The sequence below is a fragment of the Poecilia reticulata genome, chromosome 10 (genome assembly GCF_904066995.2).
Source record: "Poecilia reticulata chromosome 10, P_reticulata-male-v2, whole genome shotgun sequence".
Lineage (NCBI taxonomy): Eukaryota > Metazoa > Chordata > Actinopteri > Cyprinodontiformes > Poeciliidae > Poecilia > Poecilia reticulata.
The window spans coordinates 3,741,950-3,763,811 of NC_088839.1; the positions used below are offsets into that span (position 1 = coordinate 3,741,950).

The window sequence follows — 21,862 nt, forward strand, 5'->3', positions numbered from 1 at the left end:
ATCACGGATACAAGTGGCCGAAATGGGTTTCCTCCGCAGGGTGGCTGGGCTCTCCCTTAGAGATAGGGTGAGAAGCTTGGTCATCCGGGAGGGAATCAGAGTAGAGCCGCTGCTCCTCCACGTCGAGAGGAGCCAGTTGATGAGGAGCCAGTTGCCCGAGCCAGGTGGCTCGGGCAACTGGTCAGGATACCTCCTGGACGCATCCCTGGTGAGGAGTTCCAGGCACGTCAAACCGGGAGGAGGCCTTGGGGAAGACCCAGGACACCCTGGAGGGACTATGTCTCTCGGCTGGCCTGGGAACGCCTTGGGATTACCCCGGAGGAGCTGGAAGAAGTGGCTGGGGAGAGGGAAGTCTGGGCCTCCCTTCTGAAGCTGCTGCCCCCGCGACCCGACCCCGGATGAAGCGGAAGAAAATGGATGGATGGATGGATGGATGGATGGATGGATGGATGGATGGATGGATGGATGGATGGATGGATGGATGGATGGATGGATGGATGGATGGATGGATGGATGGATGGATGGATGGATATTTTCTGTAATTTTTCAGTTTATCTTATGGTATATGCACACAGTCTACTAAATTGACTCTTAGACATTTATGTAGACTCATAGTGTACATTTATATATAAATGTACACTCTTGAGTGACATGGTGCAGGTTTCTACTCACAACCTTATGTACCCTCTATTACTGATCCAATATGAGATCATTGTACAGTTTAAGGGGAACTGATTGTATCGGTTATACTCTGGGGTGAAAGTAGTTTTAAATTCTTGGGGGTACTATGACAAAAAAAAATTATATATATATATATATTAGAGATGTGCCGATCAGGTTTTTTCCTGCCGATACCAATACCGATCACCATGAGGGCCCATCACCGATACCAATCACCAATACCAATCACATAATAATTTTTTTTTTTTTTCATTTTTATCAATGCATTCACCTTAATTTAGACAAAAACTTTTTAATAACTTTTTCCAAGAAGAAAACTAAACAAAACAGGCATTGTGCAAATTGTACAATTGATTACTATTATTGGTAGCAATCAATAATACTATCTTTAACAGACTGATAACGTATGAAGGCTCTGAAGAGGCTAAATAATGCAAAGAGCCTAAATAAAACCTCAACATTGCCAAAAAAATTTAAGTATAAAACTTAGCATTGAAAGGCAAATGCAGGTTCCATTACAATAAACAATCCAGTTACTGAATGAAAACTTCCTGATAGCATGGCGGCTAGCTGATTACTGCTAGTTCTGATTGGCTGTTTCTGACTGAGTGGAGTAATTATGCAGAACAGGGAGGAGATCGATTATTTTTTTAGAGATTATCTGTCTCATGTTAGGACAGCAAAAGTTTTAATACGTATGTAAAAAAAAATTTTTTAAGTTAGATGCTCAGCTTTAAGCAGAGGTTCGGTGTGAGAGTCACTACCAGGTGGAGCAGAAGCGGCGCTCCGTCTGTGAAATATTACTACCTGTAGCGCGTAGCAGCGGTTCAGCAGCGAGAGCAGAACCAATGTCTTACATCGCAGCTCGAAGACTTAAGTAATTTTCCGGGTTATTTGTTTAGCTTTCTGACTGTCATGCTAATAATCCGGGTGAGTGTTTGTAGCTGTGCGCTGCTTTATCTGCTATCTGATCCTCCGTGTGTCTTTTTTACTGCAGTGAGCCTCGATGTAGCCAAACTCCGTCAAGTATAACATTGTTTTTATGTCGTATTAGCTTCGTTGTGTTGATGCATGTTGACGTGCTTCAATTTTCCGTCGCAACACGCAAACGTCCCCATTCACTCAGTGCGTTATAGTTCCACATCGCTTAGGATTTGTTGCTGCGCGTTTGCGCAGTGTGAAGGAAGGAAAGAGGAGACCAGCTGCACAGGCAGGCTGCAAAATGAGATGCAGGTGATCGGTATCGGCAACAAGAACCAATGATCGCCGATCACCGATCATGCACTTTTTCACGAAAATCGGCCCGATTATGATCGGTGACCGATCGATCGGCACACCTCTAATATATATGGGTGGGTAGCTGTTGAATTGGAGCTGTATTTCCCTCAGCCCACAGGCTGCGATGTTGACACCTTGAGATGCCATGAGACCTAAATCCTGAACATCATGGCATGGAGTCATCCCAGTTTTCCACGTCTGGCATACAACCATTCATTTCAGCTGTAAAACCAACACATTCTCACTCCCAACTCGTCACATATTGACACTTGGGCAGGTACCCTCGGCGTCACATGTTGACCTTCGCGTCAATAATTGACGAGAAGGGTTCTCTCCATAGACATTAATACGTAGACGCCTCATGGAGCGGGCCTGCCCGTTGCTGCGATACGTAACAGCGTCTGCCATATTGAACGTGGAATATGTCCCAGTAAGCTAATACAAGTGAATGAACCGAATTTTATAAAGTGCCGTTCTACAAAGTATTTTAAGTTAATACCTGCCATTGACACATTTCCTCACACACATTATGGAGGTTCCTCCATCTTTTCCTCAGTGTTAGTATTTATATAATTTGTTTTCATATAATATATTTAGAATTTCACTTTTTCTTTGGTGGTGCTTATTGCATTAGGTTGTTTACTAATTTGGGTGCACACATTTAGTAAACACCTTATGTTTATTTAAGATCATTAATAATTTGTTTTGCTGAGTTTAAGGACTGGCTGGCAGAAGGGGGTTGGCTGAAAAGAAAACCAGGAAGTGGAACAATCCATCAGGCTGCTGGATGCAGGGGACTTGATGTAAAACAATCTGCCTCTCTCCACTAATGGCATAATTGCTAAAACCTTTTTGGTATTAGGTTATTTTGGTTTTTATAGTTGTGATAAAGTTAAAATGTTTTAGTTTAAATTAGTCATTTATGTTTATACATTATTTGTCTTTGTCTCCTACCAGTGGCGCAACTACACATTATTCAGGTGGATGCGAAAACATAGATCGGCGCCCCCCCGAGGGAAGGAACGTCAGGGTGAAGGAGCGACGCTCACTCACTCGCTGGTCAATGGTTTCTGGTTACTGGTCTCTGGTTACTGGTTTCTCAGTCAGAAGCTGGTTGCAAACATGAGGCCAGCAGGTGTCAGTCAGTCATGGTAGAACTGAAATTTGATTTTTCTCAATATGAGAAACTACAGACTGATAGGAGGAACCAAAGAGCCCAGTAAAGGTGAAGGCAAATCTTCTGAAGTCGGGATATAATTAATTTAATTTCACATAATTATCGCGGTAGAATTTGTTAAAACTTAATGAAATATATTTGTCCTATTTGATGTTTGTTGTGACGTATGCTCACAAACGAACGAGGTAATTAGCCCAATTTTGTTGTTTATTGAATGTTCAGAAACTACAGCAGGTGTGATGAGCCACAGCAAAGGTAAAAAAAAAAAGGTGCAACAACCCGAACAGACGATCAACTGAAAACATCTCCTACCTTTTTACTCTCGGTCTTTTTGTCGTTTAAGCACACCCGTTGCCGTGGCAACCGCCTGCGCCCCGCAAGCCGAGCAAAGATTACATAAAAACACAACATTCGGTTACGATATCAGGTTTCCAGGCTTGATATTTATTTCGCGATTATTAATAAGCCTCTCATGAACACAGCGGTGGTTGAGTAGCTAATTTAAACTCCTGCTCTGCTCGTCAGTCGGTCTTTGAGTCGCTTTTTTTTTGTATGGAACCGAAACGCACAGAATTGCGCAACACCTTGTTGAAACAATAATTACTGAGATTATTAATTTTAACACGTTTCGTTGACTTTTTATAATTATTCTTTTTTAATGAAGCTACAAACGTCTAGGATCTTGGTGAATATTTTTGATAAGCCTATTAGAAGAGGAAGTGCTGGTCTCAGCGTCCTGGCGGCGTTCAGTTTGTCACCTGCTGCCGAGATCGACTCAAAACCTTTCCGCGATCGACCGGTCGATCGCGATCGACGTATTGAGCACCCCTGTTGTATAGCATTGAAGCATCGAGACATCAAGATCAACCTTACAAGAACTTGGATGGCGAGCCCCAGCCCAGAGGACCAAGTGAACTGGTAGACAGTGACCCGACTGGTCACCAGCCGTGAAACATAAAAAAATATTTCACATACATATTGGAAAGACTAAACAAACTTTGAAAGAACATTTGACAGACTGGGTTATTTTTTTTATGTAATTTTTTTTAAAACGCGCAATTTTTGTTTATTTGTACAATGTGGATCCACAAATGTTGTTTATATTAATTAAATTCTACTTTTTTTCAATTAAATTCTACTTTTTATATACATTGTGTCCTCTGTGTCCTCTGCTGTTCACACCTAGGCTCACCCGAATTTAGAATCTCCTGATCAGGCCCAACTTACTTATACTTTTGTAGTGTTGGTATTGCCATTTACTATTAAAGGTATTTAAAGAGCCTTCTTGCTGCAAGGCAACAGCTCTACCAACTGCGCAGCCCCAATCAGCGATTATTTCGGGCCAATGTAGCTAGACGCGAATTTGTTTAGAAGCGAATTTCTGGCTGCAAAGTCAAGTAATCCTGATCTATCATCCTTACCTGGGGAAGGTAATCCTAATGAATCCAGTTTGTTTCGTAAAACGGTTGAAACAGGTCCACATAGCACAGAATTTGAGGAGCTCCGATCGCCCTGCTGCCACATAGAAGACGGACGCTTTTACGTACGACTCAGCGCTCCATGAGGGGTCTACGTATTGATGTCTATGGGTTCTCTCAATGAATGCTGTACCGAGAGGAAACACAGAAAAAGAACGGGCGCAGATTATCTATGAACATCTAGAGGGCGCTGCTCGGACTGAAATTAAATTCTTACCAGCAGCTCAAAGGGAGAATGTGAAATGTATTTTTGATGTTCTTAGAGATGTTTATGGTTGTATGCATTCAAGAATTTCACTACAGCGTAGATTCTTTAACCGTAAACAATTTGAAGGAGAATCATTGATCGATTATTCTCATGCTCTTATGGACCTGATGGCTCAGATAATAAAAAATGATGCACAAGCAGCCTTAAACTCTAAAGATCTAAGTGACCAGTTCTGTGATGATGTGAGAGAACAGGCTCTTAGAATGAGGCTGAGATCTGGTTCATGTTAATTCGGAATGGACCATTCGTGATGTTAAAGGGGAGGCCACTAGGTGGATGGCACAATATGAAAATCAGTCATCTAAACACAAATCTAACAATCCTATTCTCAATGAAAAGTTTGTCCCCTGTGAAAGCTCAGTTTCTTGCACTAATTGTCTGTTACTACCCAATAGTAAGTCCCGCCCACTCCTCACAACTCTTTGGACTCACTACTGCCCAGTTCTCTGTCTAACAGGTCCGGAAAACCCCCAGAAACTCGAGTCTTACCCTAGAGATAGTTTGTGGAGAATTATCTGTTTAAACTGGGGTCGGAAAGGACTCGTCTAGCTCTGACTACCTTCGATCCAGAAGTTATGACCCTTTGCAGTTGAAGAGCAATCCGCTGAGTAGCCCTCACAGCGACATAACCCCTACAACCACTCCTGTTAACGGTAGCTCCTCTCCTAAAATAACGGCACTTGTTAACGGCTAGATTAAATTTAGTGACTTAGATTTAAGTCCCAGGGTCATTATTTTAACACTCACCAGAGGAAAACACAAAGCCATCCATTCTCTAGAATCATGTATGTTAACTTTACCACAATTAGGAGAACCAACAATAATTAAGACTGACACAATTAAACTCACTGTTCACAATTCTCATTAGAATTTTTAGGATTATAATTTTATTAAGCAGGCTTTAGCAGGGGCATATGACAACAGATTAAATTTCCAAGAGTTATAAAAGAAACAAAGTTATGATGAAATCAACTAGGATCATTCACATCCTATCCTTGTTCTTATCCCTAACCTATTTCACTAAATTCACTGAGCGAGGCTTTTGGGGGAAGCAGGTCGACTCATACCCGATGGTCCTTGGTCTTGGCAGCTGTAATCTGTTAGATGTCCTTGGACAGAGTCCTTGTCCAGCCGGAGCAAGGTCCTCTTTAATGAAGAGAAGCGGAGAGAAGACTCACGCTTTCCATTAAACGTGCAGACTCTTTATCTTTAAAAGACCTCCGTCCCTTTTCCAAGTCGGCTGCGATGATTTTAGAGAGCGTTGGGTAGAAGCAGAGGAATCGGTCGAATCTGGAACCGGAGTTGGTGGCCGGTGGAACTTGTCCCTTGTTATCGGCGTGAAGTCTTTGAGCCTTTTTCCTCGGTCCCGAGTGTAGTCCTCTGCTGGCCTTTAGTCTGCTTCCCTTTGCTGGCTCCTCTTCTGCGCCGGAGACGAAGTACGATCTTTTTCTCTCGACCATCAGTATTTATGCACTGTGTTTCTATGGAACCCGCCTATTTTCCCTACATCATCCTGACATCCTGCAAGGCCGGGCTGCCTGACTTGGAACCCGTCTATCTGCCTTATCATCCTGACGTCCTGCAAGACCGGGCGGCCTGACTTTCCCAAGGCCTATGACTCACCGGCCATCTGGCTCCAATCTCGCCCCCACCTCTCGCTCAGTGAGAAGAGTTTTTTGCTTTTTTTTTTCCTCTCCTCTCTCCTCAGCCTTTGTTGTTAACTCAAAAGTATAACCTTCAGTTTCCCATAATATAATAAAATCAACTGATTAAGAGTACAGATTATACATTACTATAACATTCACTCGATTAAAAGTACAGAATACATGTTTTGATAATTCATTACAGACATTACTTCATTGGCATGTATTATCACTTTATAATCACCTATCGCTCATAATCATCAGTTAATCATTGTCTAGGGTATACTGTTATTTCTCAGGCCTTTATTCCATTTTTCTGCGTATACCTGGACAGATCTCACATGCTCATACCAGATTTCTCGACATAATGAATATGGGGAATTGTTGACTTTGTTAAAAGCTCAGCAGGCCCAGTTAGAACTGGTCATGAAGGCTTTGACCCCTCAAAGCCTTTTCGTCCTAGACGGACTGCTGATGGAAAACCAATTTGTTTCAGATGCGAACAGAGTGGGCATACTGCCAGAAATTGTACTGCTACTGTTAACACTGAGCCTAAACAAGCTATTCCTCCTAGGCAAACGGAAAACTAGAACCCGCCAGTGTGCAGAGCCAAACATTGGTGGGCAGTTTTCATGGCTCTATTGACAATAAATCAAGTGCATGTAATTTAGTTGGTGAATGTCTACAGGGGGAGGTGGATTTTGCTGGGGTGAGGATAAATTGTTTATTGGACAGCGGCGACCACTGTAACAGTTTTTTCAAAAACAACTTTTCTCATTTGTCTGATAAAGAACTAAAGGACTGTGGTTGGTTGGGTTTAAAGGCAGCAAATGGGTTAAAAATTCCTTACCATGGCTATGTGGAGCTTGATGTTGTTGTGCTGGGGGTGTTGCTTCCTCGTCGAGGTGTATTGATGGTTGAGGATCCAACAGATGGTTACATGAGGCAAAAGAAACTGGATGTACTTGGTGTTTTGGGGATGAATGTGTTTGACCCTCTTTACCATAAACTGTATAGGCTGTACGGCTCTGACCTTTGGGAAGCACCTGTACTCAAGTCAGCACCTCGGGGATGGAGAAGAATGCTGAGATACTGTCAAATGATGGAAGTGATGGTCAGCTCCCCTGACCCTCATCAGGTCAGAGTGCCGGGTAAGAAACCGTTCTGTGTTCCAGCTGGTAGCTTCTGTCATGTGCCAGTGACATGCCAACAGATGCCGTTACACCAATCAATTGATTTGTTTGTTGAACCTCTGGGTCCTGAAGGGGGCAGCCTTCCAGAGGGATTGTTGGTTTCACCTTCTTTAGTGAAGGCGGTAAAGGGTGGTGCCTTCATTCCCATTACTAACGTAGGAACATCTGACGTGTGGTAACACCTCGTAGAGTTGTGGCCACTGTTCAAACTGCTACTCTGGTGACAGATGATTCTAAGATTCAGGTTTCTGTTGACTCTCACAGTTGTATGGCATTTATTGCTAGTCATGAAACTACTGTGACTAACACAGACTTGGATTTGCCTGAGTTTGAAAACCTGCAGGGTAAAGAGAAACAACAGGCGAAGGAATTGTTATTAAAATATAACAAAGTATTTGCCAGAAGTGATCTCGATGTGGGTAGTACAAACAAATAACCCATGAGATCCCCCTGCTGGATGAAACACCAGTGCGACAACCTTATCGACGCATTGTTCCTTCTTAGTATGACTTAGTTCGCAATCATATTCAACAGTTACTACAAAGTAATGTTATTAGGGAAAGCAGTAGTCCATATGCTTCACCAACTGTTTTAGTTCAAAAGAAGGATGGAACATTGCGCATGTGTGTGGACTATAGACAACTAAACTCTAAAACCAGAAAGGATGCATTTCCTTTACCCAGAATTGATGAATCCTTGGATGCTCTGGCTGGGGCACAGTGGTTCACATTAGATTTGGCAAGTGGGTATAGTCAGGTTGAGATGGCTGAGAAAGACAAGGAAAAAACAACTTTTTGTACTCCATTTGGACTATTTGAGTTTAATTGCATGCCTTTTGGATTGAGTAACGCACCCAGTACTTTTCAGCGTCTTATGGAGCGTTTGTTCGGAGATTGCCGTTGCCAGTCATTACTGCTGTACTTGGATGATGTAATTGTCTTTTCATCATCAGTTGAACAACATTTGGAAAGATTAAATCAGGTATTTTCCAGATTAAAAACCCAGGGGCTAAAGGTTAAGTTGTCAAAATGTCATTTTTTTCAAAAGAGAGTTAAATATTTGGGTCATGTGGTGTCAGAAGAGGGGGTCTCTACTAACCCAGATAAGGTAGCAGCAGTACGTGACTGGAGGCAACCTACTACTTTAGCAGAACTTCGTTCATTTTTAGGATTTGCCAGTTACTATCGGAGGTTTATTTGTGGTTTTTCGAACATGGCTTCCCCTTTAAACCGTCTTGTTGCTAGACTGCTCCCTCCTGGACAAAAGGGCAAAACCCCTAAAAAGCCCTTGGGTGGCTTCTGGGATGAGCAGAGTTTTCACAAGCTCAAAGCTGCATTAATAACAACTCCCGTTCTTGCCTATGCAGACTTCCAGAAGCCATTTGTTTTGGAAGTAGATGCCAGCCATGTAGGGTTGGGAGCAGTACTCTCTCAAAATCATGGGGGTAAATTGCGCCCTATATCGTTCGCTAGTCACAGCCTGAAGCCCACCAAGTGGAATATGAATAATTACAGCTCCATGAAATTGGAGCTTGTTGCTCTTAAGTGGGCTGTTACAGAAAAGTTTAGAGAGTATCTGCTGGGTAATAAATGTACAGTTTTTACAGATAATAATCCATTGAGTCATCTGGCTACAGCAAAGCTTGGAGCAACAGAGCAGAGGTGGGTTTCGGAACTGGCAGCTTTCGATTTGACCTTGAAATATCATCCTGGTTCTCAAAACGCCAATGCAGATGCATTGTCCCGTCAGCATACCACACACAGAGAAGCAGGGGCTGGCTCTGGTTTACGTGAGGGGTTTGCTGGAGTACAGGAAGAGATCAGTGCCTTACCTGGTTTGTCAGGTGCTGACCTGTGTACATTGCTGTATAAGGATCCTAACATCGATTCTTTTATGCAATTTTGGACGAGGGGTAGGATGCCTGATGCTAAAGAGAGGAATGAACTTGATAAGGTCACCCAGGAATTGGTTCGGCAGTGGAATCGGCTAAGAGAGCGAGAATCGATCCTTTATCGCTGTGTTCAGGCCTCTGATGGGCAGACTGAGGTTGAACAGATTGTGTTACCTCAGTGTTTGCAGGAAGGCATCCTCCGTTCGCTTCATGATGATCATGGCCACCAGGGAGTGGAGCGGACTTTACAGCTAATTCGGTCACGGTTTTATTGGCATAATATGCACTTGGATGTAGAGCAGTGGTGTAAAAACTGTGAAAGATGTGTGTTGTCAAAGGCTCTGTTGCCGAAAGTTAAAATCTATATGGGAACAATTAAAGCATCTAGACCTAATGAGATTCTGGCAATAGATTTTACAGTTTTAGAACCTGCTACAGACGGCAGAGAAAATGTCCTTGTAATGACAGATGTTTTCTCAAAGTTTCCACAGACTGTCCCCACAAAAGATCAGCGTGCCAGTACTGTTGCAGAGGCACTGGTGAAGCACTGGGCTCAACCTTTTGGGCCCCCTGTCTGGATTCATTCTGATCAGGGGAGACATTTTGAGAGCAAGTTGGTTCATCAGCTCTGCAAAGTGTATAAAATTGAGAAAAGCCGGACGACTCCTTATCATCCTGAGGGAAACGGGCAGTGTGAGCGTTTTAATCGCACTTTACATGATTTGCTGAGAACTCTTTCACCTGAACAGAAACGCAGGTGGCCCCGGCATATTTGCCAAGTCACCTTTGCATACAATACAACTGTCCATCAATCCACTGGTATGACGCCTTACTTTTTGATGTTTGGTAGAAAACCAGTTTCCTGTGGATTTTTTTGTGGGTCTGAGTGAAAGTGATGAAGGACCTGACCTGCCCTTGGAAGAGTGGGTTGAAGAGCACCAAAAATCACTCCATGCTGCCTATGAAATGGTGCACCAAAAAGTAGAGAGTAGAAGGGCTCAGAGACATCAGGATGAGAATGTTGCCCCAGATTTTCTGGAAGGAGACTTGGTGTATGCGAGAAATCATTCAGTGAGGGGTCGCAGCAAAATTCAGGACTTTTATGATTCAACTCCCTATCAAGTGGTTCGTCCACCTTCTGAGCAAGGGGTAGTGTACTCTATAGCGCCCGTGGGTCAGGAGGGACCCCTCCGTCAGGTCCACACGGTCGAGCTTTGAAGTGTCCCTAAAAATAGGGGGGCGGAAGGGTGTCAGAAAAATGGTTTGGAAGATGTGCAGACAGATATTGAGGTGGGAGATGAAATGGTGGATTTGCCTGAATCTGAGATGCAATCAAAGGTTGAGAATGATGATGTAGATGTAAATTCTGATTTTCAGCCTCTTTCTGGCGAAAAACCCACATAGGAGATTGACATCGCTATCATTCCTGAGCTGAGGAGGTCGGCTCGGAAAACTGCCGGACATCATTCCAACCCTTACAGGCTGCCCTGTCCTGTGCAGAAGAAATGATTGTTATTGGGCAATAGTTTTTATATACATCGTCGGGTCGCCGATGCATAATGATGGGGGGGAATGTAACATGTGAAACCACCAGGGGTCGCTCCACCACATAGTGAGCTCCCATAAAAGGGAGGCTGTCAGGCTGGTGGCCAATTGTCAATCTCCTCTGTGCTAGTCCAGGTGTGTTGGCCCACGCATTTGTGATCAGGTTTGTGTGTGTGTTGTTTTTTGTTGTAAAGACAAAACTCTTTCAATTTGATTATACTAAGTCAGTGTTTGTGATGTTTCTATATTAGGGCCACTTTCATGTTTTGATCGGAGGATTGCTCTACCTGGGCGTGCGGTTGATCGACGCTGCAGGTAGGCGTTGTATATTTTTTAACTGGATTGAATTGCATGTTTTTTATTTCAAAGATTTAATAGGTGTTTGGTCATTTTTGTTTTTTTGCAGTTGTCGCTGCACCCTGTTGTTCCTTTAGAATTTGATTTTCTTTTTCTATTGTTTTTCATTTATTTTATCTATTGTTTTTGCAAATACACATCCTCTTATTTTGTAATAATAAATATTGTCCTTTTTTATACTGGTTGTTTTTATTGTACTATAAGTGGCCGTAACACATGCAAACTGTTCTGTAAACGTTTAATATTTTTGATTGAAATAATAAAAATAAGGATGAATCCCACAAAAACCCAAGAATAAGCTGACGTCATTCTATGCGACACTTACACTCCGGTGAGTAAATATCTGCACCTGTCAAATGTTTTTGTACTCTAAAACCAAAAATAACTCAAGTGTTGCGTTATAAAGTTATTGATGGTAGTTTTAGGACTTAATGGGAGTAGGACTGTGATGCGAATGGTTGAAGACACGTTTGTAACAATTTTTTTGCCGGAGAATATACGGTGGAAGCTAGCTAAATTAGCCTCTTGGAGGCTAATCGTACCTGTACACTGTACCTGTGCTTAATACGTTTAATTAGCCATGATAGAGTCACATAATATTATTTATAGTCATGCTTGTTGTTGCCACTTTGTAAAATTGGAGGGTTGCTAAAAACATTCAATGTGCCCCTAGGCTGTGATGATCTTTAAAGTTTTGTTTATGAACCCTGTCTGAATACACTGATTGCAGCTAGGTCATTTACTTCAATTAAAAATGAACTTGCATCAGTACAGGCAAATTTCTTTCCTCCCGTCTGTTATTTATTGCTGTTGCAAGCCAGATGAAGAGAAGTAAAGAGCTGATAACCTGATCTTTGAATAGACAGAGAACATAGGTCAGGAGCAGCCTGGGATGCTTACTGAGGAGTATCCAATAATGATACCAGAGAACCAGGAAGATACTGTGATAGTGCTTGATCTTATTGTTTCTCCTGCTGTTGTCCCATCCTCTCAGTCTTTTCAGAAGAAGAAAAGACCCAGAAGCACCTCTCCAGTTGCCTCTCCTCCCATTCCATCTTCTGTCTCACCCATAGATCAGCCACATCTGCATGCATGTCACCTGCTGACCATGCTGTCTCCTTAAGTCAGGGTAGACTATAAGAAGAGAAAGCGTAAGTTTTGTTTTCTTTACATTCATGCATCCAACATGTCAACCTCTTTAGCACGATTTGTACCTGTGGAAATCCCAGTTAGATTTTGCGATTGTCCATCAGAGTGTTTGAGGATCAAACCAGGACAGGCAGTCACTGTGGTCATGCTCAATGGTATGAATAATAATTATTTCAATGACTCAACACCAAAATATAAAAAACTATTTTATAAAAATTTAAATAACTGTCAACGTTGGCTATGTGAGTACTTTGACGTACATATCCCAGAAGGGCCGTCGGCCTCCATTCTTGAGTGGTTATGTTCGTCAACATTTTGGTGTAACTGGTTAAACACACTTGAATCAAATGGCTGAGGTACCACCTCATTCATTCAGCATTCAGATCATATGAAGTCCTGGTAACATCAAAATTTATTGAGTGAGATGTTTTGTGCCAGAGAAACACCTAAAACTTGAAAGACACCTAACCTAATCTTGATGCTTGGTATTTGGACACCTATGTCCTATTTTATGTTTTCTTTTTTATCTCTCATTTTAAATCAGACAGGTAAGATCTTGGCTGACAGCTTCCTGAAAATATTTTTGAGTGGGAAGCCATAATATGAGTTGGATAAAATGTTAAAGAAGGATCCCTTCAAGTATCAAGTTTGTACCCAAGATGTGCTTTCAGTTTCAGTGGATGGAAACTGCAAGTATTACCATTTAATGCAGCAAGGTATTGTAAAATGTGTACAATATAACAATTCTTTGTATATGTTAGTGATGTTCACTACTTTTGGACTATAACACCTCATGAAGTATTGCTTGTTTTGCAGATTGGAGGAACAGGCTATATTTCAGGACCTTTTCATAGCCAAGGATGAAAACGTAGGAAAATTTGTGGACTGTATACACAAATCAACCAAAAATGTAAGACTGCAGATTGTAAACGTATAACAGTAACCTTTTAGCCTGTAATAACAGTATGCCTGATTGAATTGTATGCATTCTAGATTTTGTGGTGGGCAATGGTCAGCAGCCAGGGAGCTCTCTCACAGGTCCAGCAGCAAACTGGATGAGGAGGCTTGGAGCTAGCGGTGTGTATACATGGAGTGCTGCTTAGTGCTCTTAGATAGGGTATGAGATATTTGCATAACCCTTGTTCTTTCTACAAAGGCTGGCCAACAGACAATCATTTTTTTCCATGGATGTAACATGCAAGTACTGGCCATATCTTGAAAACTAACAAAAAGCTGTCCTGAGCTCCAACACCTGCTTAAAATGAAGCCATTTCTCTCAATTTTCCATGGCAAAGCCCATGAATGTAAGGTAAGGAACACTGACCAGGCATTGAATAACCTTGCTGGTACATACTGCATAAATATCTTTGACACAGTTGATGTTGTTTGTGCAGACACACATGGACACTTGTGCCAAGGCTCATCGCAAGATCAGAAAGGAGAAAACATCTTAGCATTAGCTTTAGAAGATGTTGGTCACTTGAAGACTGATACAGACACAGAAGTTCTGTCTTTGGAAGAGATCCTGTCTGGTGACACAACATTTCCATGGCAGCAATCACACAGTGGTAAGTAAGCATACACTAATATGTTTTATACTGTCATCATACTGACAGATAATGTGACTAAATACTCCAGGTGTTGACCTGTGTCGAGAAAAGTCGAGCTCATCCCACTTCCCCATGCTGGAGATTTTAGTTTAATAGTAATAATAAATAAAATTACCTTAAAATTAATGACATAGGTGACATCAAGACCCAACAATAGAGTCAGACTGTAATAAAATGAATCTGGTTGTGTGTGTTGTTATTGTGTCCTGCAAACTTTGCTTTAATTCTACTTTTTTATATTTAATCATAAAAAATCATAGTCAGGCAGAAAGAAAGTCATGAAACAGGAAGAGCTGGTTTTCTGAAGAAAAGGGGAAGTTTCTGTCTTGCATCAGGCTAAAAATAGTTCAGACCATTCCTTATTTTAAAGCATTAAAGGTTTTTAAAGAATAAAATCTAAACATTTTGAGAGATTGGATAAAACCCAGAGTAAAATACTTAAAATAATGACTTATAATTATGCCAATAATTAATATTGGTTTAACCAGTGGTTGATGTTGGTTTGATTATAAGAATATTTACACTTACTCTTACACTTGTGGAAGTACTTAAAGGTGAAACAAGTAACTGTAACATGGTATCAGATAATTACAATAATGGATTATTATTGGGTTCTTTTCAGAAGTGTCTGTAATAATCACCTTATGATTATAATAAGAGTAACTAATAAGTTATGGTTATTATAACATTATACATGAAAAATCAGAGAAACTAAAAGGTTATAAATGTGATTTTGACATTGAACTTGAAAAGGTGTAAAATGTTGTAACTGTAATTAAAGGTCACTGATGTTGTGTTGAAGGTAGATGGTAGGTGAAAGGTCAGGGGAAAGAGGAACTGATAGGAGAACGGAGAAGATAAAGCCTTATTGCTAAACTTCAACTTGCCTAAGAAAAGGTTGGGCAGGAAACAGAGGTAGGAACTGTTGAGCAACTTGGGGACATTAGAACAGAGATCCGGTCATAAGGTCTCCAGGGTGATGGAGATGAGATCATCTGTCCAAGCAGTCAGCCAATGAGACAGGCACAGCAACAAAGCTAGCCAATGTAAACGCACCAAAAGGTGGATAAACCCTTTATAAGGTGGGTGCAACAGAGGAATCTTTGGTTGGATCCTTCAGGCAGCTTCGAGCCAAGATCGAGATGGACAAAGAACTCTGCAGCTGAAGAAGAGCCGGGGCCACAGAACCGAAGACTGTTCTGCACATGGGGACCAACCCGTTAGCCCCGCAACATGTGGCTTCAAATCGCACTTCTCTCAACAGCTGGGTTTAGACCCCAAAGACAAAGACCAAGGCAAAAATGAAGATAAAGACAAAGGCAAAGAACAAAGGCAAAGAGGAAGAACTGGTGTGTTCCTTCCGTGGGACCAGAAAGATCGTGAGACGAGGAGAAGGGAGCTACAGAGCTGCAAGACAAGAAGCTGAGGACCGCTACGCGCATGAGGAAGTCACCCTGATGCCCGAGACCTGCCGCTCTGAGTCAGTACTCTTCCTGTACTGGGAACCTCCTGCTGCTGCAACACCTTCTTCATCATCAGGCCAGTTCTGGGGTTCAAAATGCCAAACTCTGTCCGTCTCTCTCAAAGTTTCCCTTTTTTAGTTCTCAGTGTCAGCATTAGGGAAAGATAGGCTAGATTATTGATTTTACTTATTTGATTATTTCTGCTACTGATTTAAGCTGTACTGACCCTTGCAAAATTGCCTTACTAATAAAATAATTAGCATTTAAGAAAATCTAAAAGATGTTGTGGACATTCAATTAATGAGTCACCTTAAAGTTCTTTGATGGTTGTGAAATAGCTATGAAGTTTGATTCTGGGAGGAAAAAGTAGAAATGTTTTATAGGTTGCTTTTAGCCAAAACTAAAACAACACCCTTGGGACTCGCCCGAGTCACTAAAACCAACCTGGTTCAGTAACAAGTGCAAGTTGTAATAAAGAGAAAGAGCGACCGTTAACAGGTGTGCTCTGTGAAGCTAGTTGGTTGCAAGCTACTCAATCTGGCTAATTCACAGGGTGAAAAAGGGTGGGACATCTGGATGGAGGTCGTTAGAAACCAGGCGAGTCTTTCTCGATGCCAGCTTAAACAGAGTTTACTCAGTTCTGAACAGGGTAAAATCCCATCAGATTTAGAAAACTCAAATTACCCGTTAGATGGAGAGCTGGCTGCACATCTCCCTCCTCTGAGAAGAGGAAGTAGAGTGAGAGAGAAGGGGGGGGAGGTGTTGCGCAACAACAAAGTGGCGCCCAACGTGGGGCGTTGCGTAACCACAACAAGGTGGAGCCCAACGTCATAGAAGTCTAAGCGTGTAAAACAGGAGGATAGTTCTGGATCTCGCAGTAACTACACGGCGTGTGGGTGAGGGGAGTTTCACTGAGGACAGTTGACCATGTCCATCAGTGACGCTAGTAGCCAAGATAGCCTAGACCCATTCCTGCTCGATGGCTTAAGAGAGGCTTTGGGGGATAGGCGACTCGGAGACAAGGAGGACGACGCGAGGTCGTACGTCCAGAAGATGTAAGCAATTTCACAAGGAAGTGGTGAAATGCATCTGGAGCTCAAGGTCGAGCATCTGAGAGCACGCATGAGGGAGCTCATTGGCGTGGAAATGATGAAGTGGACTGCTATGTCCAGCAGAGGAAAATTGTCCTTGTCGGAGCCGAGAAGTGGGACAGTACTCCCAGAGGACGGGAGGCCCCATGGATTACAGAAAAGAGAGGTGAGGAGTACCTCTTGGTGCTGATGGACATGGTGTAACAGTGACAGCTGAAAAAGAGCAGGTCTTCCCCTGCAGAGGAACTCCGTTCACGTCACAGAAAGCCGGAAGGCGAAGGCACTTCTCCTTTTTGCCCAGAGAGGGAAAGGGGAAGTTGCAGTTTACAGTGTCATTGAAAACAGGACAGAAAGTTTGGATTAAAGATCAAGATCGGCCTGTAGTCACGGTGATCAAGTTGAAATTCAATGGAATGAATTTTGTGAAGCAAGTACTGCAATGTAAAAAAGTATTACTTATGAAGAAAGGGGTCCACGAGGTCAGTGTTCAAGCCAGTTCTTAGCTAAAGCGAACCAGAACATTGCAAGAATCAAGCATCATGCCATCCTGTGTTAGACTGGCTACTATTACAGGATGATTGCCATTCAAAGAACAACTTCAAGGCTTAGGACTAGGAGGGCCCTGAAGAAATTGGATTATGCTAAAGAAGAACTCCTGTCACAAAAGGATGGATTAAACAGGAAAAGGGACTGAAGTCGTGAGGAAGGAGTGGCGTCATAGACAACCACCAAGATCAATCCTGCAACAAAGTGTTGAAATCACACCCAACACCTGGAAGCAACCTGTGGACTTCACAGAGTCCTGCCTGACAGAGTCCTGTTGCCTCCGACAACTCCAGTAACCCTTTAACGACCCCAGCGATGGAAAAGGATTATGATTATGGATAAAGCGTCATGCTGCTTATGCTTTTTGTTTTGCTCTACTGAATATCCAGAGTTTTTTTATTTTTTATTTGAGGCTTTTTGCCCATCAACCTGTCCCTAAGGAATCTTCCACATCCTGAAGAACCAACGCTTCATTCAGCTGAGGATTTTTTGTCACTGTTAAAGGATCAGAGCAACCTGAGTTCTCTTCAACATTCGTCACTTCCTGAGAGACATCAAAACTCCAAGGAGGGGGTGTCAAAGAGCAGTGGAGTTTGAAGACTGCTGAGGCCTTGGTGACAACTGAGAATCTGCATCTTCACATCCCAGGCTGCTGAGGCCTTGGTGACGACTGAGGATCTGCATCTTCACATCCCAGACTGCTGAGGCCTTGGTGACGATGGAGGATCTGCATCTTCACATCCCAGACTGCCATCTTCTCTTTCCAGGGGATGAGGACGCAGACCTGCAAGAGGATGTTGGGTTCCCAGCATGTGAAAGGTCTGACCTCGCGGAGGGGGTGTCGAGAAAAGTCGAGCTCATCCCACTTCCCCATGCTGGAGATTTTAGTTTAATAGTAATAATAAATAAAATTACCTTAAAATTAATGACATAGGTGACATCAAGACCCAACAATAGAGTCAGACTGTAATAAAATGAATCTGGTTGTGTGTGTTGTTATTGTGTCCTGCAAACTTTGCTTTAATTCTACTTTTTTATATTTAATCATAAAAAATCATAGTCAGGCAGAAAGAAAGTCATGAAACAGGAAGAGCTGGTTTTCTGAAGAAAAGGGGAAGTTTCTGTCTTGCATCAGGCTAAAAATAGTTCAGACCATTCCTTATTTTAAAGCATTAAAGGTTTTTAAAGAATAAAATCTAAACATTTTGAGAGATTGGATAAAACCCAGAGTAAAATACTTAAAATAATGACTTATAATTATGCCAATAATTAATATTGGTTTAACCAGTGGTTGATGTTGGTTTGATTATAAGAATATTTACACTTACTCTTACACTTGTGGAAGTACTTAAAGGTGAAACAAGTAACTGTAACATGGTATCAGATAATTACAATAATGGATTATTATTGGGTTCTTTTCAGAAGTGTCTGTAATAACTCACCTTATGATTATAATAAGAGTAACTAATAAGTTATGGTTATTATAACATTATAAATGAATGTTAAATCAGAGAAACTAAAAGGTTATAAATGTGATTTTGACATTGAACTTGAAAAGGTGTAAAATGTTGTAACTGTAATTAAAGGTCACTGATGTTGTGTTGAAGGTAGATGGTAGGTGAAAGGTCAGGGGAAAGAGGAACTGATAGGAGAACGGAGAAGATAAAGCCTTATTGCTAAACTTCAACTTGCCTAAGAAAAGGTTGGGCAGGAAACAGAGGTAGGAGGAACTGTTGAGCAACTTGGGGACATTAGAACAGAGATCCGGTCATAAGGTCTCCAGGGTGATGGAGATGAGATCATCTGTCCAAGCAGTCAGCCAATGAGACAGGCACAGCAACAAAGCTAGCCAATGCAAACGCACCAAAAGGTGGATAAACCCTTTATAAGGTGGGTGCAACAGAGGAATCTTTGGTTGGATCCTTCAGGCAGCTTCGAGCCAAGACCGAGATGGACAAAGAACTCTGCAGCTGAAGAAGAGCCGGGGCCACAGAACCGAAGACTGTTCTGCACATGGGGACCAACCCGTTAGCCCCGCAACATGTGGCTTCAAATCGCACTTCTCTCAACAGCTGGGTTTAGACCCCCAAAGACAAAGACCAAGGCAAAGATGAAGATAAAGACAAAGGCAAAGAACAAAGGCAAAGAGGAAGAACTGGTGTGTTCCTTCCGTGGGACCAGAAAGATCGTGAGACGAGGAGAAGGGAGCTACAGAGCTGCAAGACAAGAAGCTGAGGACCGCTACGCGCATGAGGAAGTCACCCTGATGCCCGAGACCTGCCGCTCTGAGTCAGTACTCTTCCTGTACTGGGAACCTCCTGCTGCTGCAACACCTTCTTCATCATCAGGCCAGTTCTGGGGTTCAAAATGCCAAACTCTGTCCGTCTCTCTCAAAGTTTCCCTTTTTTAGTTCTCAGTGTCAGCATTAGGGAAAGATAGGCTAGATTATTGATTTTACTTATTTGATTATTTCTGCTACTGATTTAAGCTGTACTGACCCTTGCAAAATTGCCTTACTAATAAAATAATTAGCATTTAAGAAAATCTAAAAGATGTTGTGGACATTCAATTAATGAGTCACCTTAAAGTTCTTTGATGGTTGTGAAATAGCTATGAAGTTTGATTCTGGGAGGAAAAAGTAGAAATGTTTTATAGGTTGCTTTTAGCCAAAACTAAAACAACACCCTTGGGACTCGCCCGAGTCACTAAAACCAACCTGGTTCAGTAACAAGTGCAAGTTGTAATAAAGAGAAAGAGCGACCGTTAACAGGTGTGCTCTGTGAAGCTAGTTGGTTGCAAGCTACTCAATCTGGCTAATTCACAGGGTGAAAAAGGGTGGGACATCTGGATGGAGGTCGTTAGAAACCAGGCGAGTCTTTCTCGATGCCAGCTTAAACAGAGTTTACTCAGTTCTGAACAGGGTAAAATCCCATCAGATTTAGAAAACTCAAATTACCCGTTAGATGGAGAGCTGGCTGCACATCTCCCTCCTCTGAGAAGAGGAAGTAGAGTGAGAGAGAAGGGGGGGGAGGTGTTGCGCAACAACACCTGAACTTACAAATTTAAACTTTTACTGAGTTGATTCGTCCTTTTCATAACTGCATTTCAGACTCTGTCAGTCTTCACACAAAAACAAGGGCAATTGATGACATCATGATAGTAAAGAGACTGGAAGATGAAAAGAGGATCCTTGTTGATGGACCATCATTGGAAATCTCTGTCATCCTATGAAGACACTCTACAGGAGTTTCCCACCTGTTATCGGTAGGTACATTTAAAAGTAGGTTTTTAAGTAATGCATGATCATATCAAAAGTAAAAGCATCTAAATTTTGTATTTTTATTTATGTTCAACTTTAAAGGTTTGTCCTGTGCCCTAACTGACGAAGGTCCAAGAGGTCTCCAGAGCATCATCCTCAGAGAGCTGCTGCACCAACAGATGAAGCTGCAGGCAACAGAGTATTATCTACAGCAGGGGAGCCCAAAGTCGGTCCTGGAGGCCTGCATCGAATGATGGCTCATTAGAAGGGCTAAGAAGAACATTGACAAGCTGAAAAGGTTGTTACTACCAGCAGGGAGAGAATAAAACATGCAGGATGCCGGGCCACTAGGGCCGACTTTGGACACCCCGATCTACAGACTTTGTCAGGAGCAGAGAGTGTTACCTTTGACGACGACTTCAGTAGTGACTGATAATAGTCATATATATATATATATATATATATATATATATATATATATATATATATAGTTTGCTCATAAGTCACACCTTACAATTTGTTCTTGTGCTTTCATGTTTCCAAATGGGCAGTGTTTTATCTTGATTCTTTTTTTTTTTTTGTGCCTTTGTACTTTCTAAAAGGGCTTACTAGAGCTGTAATTGCGTCCACAGGCATGTCATTGAGTGTGTTTCTTTTTCACTTGTTTCTGCACATCTAGTGTATTTTCTATGTAATAATAAGAGAAATTGTAGTTAATTTAATAGTTTACTATTTTTACTTCAAGTGGAATAATAACACTTGTGCTTTTGTTGAGCAGTTAAAAATGGCTACAACACTACGTTAAGCAGTCCCAGTGATTCTGTAGTAACTAACATAACCAAGACATCTCTTTGGATCTTCTACTTTTATTTTCTTTATGTGCAGCTCTGACTTGCGTCTTAATCCAAAGAATGCACAAAGTGTGTACTGGTGGAACAATTTCTTATCCTTGGTCAGTTGAATGCAGTTCACTTTGTCAATGTCTTTATTAAAAAAAATAAGTAAAATAAATTTCAGTGCTTGTCAAAGTGATTTTTTAATGTGGTATTCAATGATTTTGTTTAATGACATGCATTTATACAAAAATCATAAAGGCATTATTTTATAAACAAAATGGCATCTAATTTAGTGGATTCTTCAGGACATGTTCTGTATCCATCAGCTAATGACAAGTCAGTAATGAAGCATATTAAAATGTTGGACGAACAAGAAGTGGTTTCAAGAAATTGTCAG

At 41.8% G+C, this 21,862-nt stretch overlaps 1 long non-coding RNA gene across 2 annotated transcripts; it reads left to right on the forward strand.

Annotated features, from left to right (window-relative positions):
- Positions 1-2,049: 2,049 nt before the first annotated feature.
- LOC103471150 (uncharacterized) lies at positions 2,050-21,082 on the forward strand. Of its 2 annotated transcripts, XR_014089372.1 has the most exons (5): positions 2,050-13,570; positions 13,654-13,737; positions 13,817-14,228; positions 20,480-20,634; positions 20,732-21,082. It is a non-coding gene; the product is annotated as an uncharacterized LOC103471150 (long non-coding RNA). The 2 variants fall into 2 exon arrangements; XR_014089371.1 differs by having other exon boundaries at positions 13,654-14,228.
- The last annotated feature ends 780 nt before the right edge of the window (positions 21,083-21,862 follow it).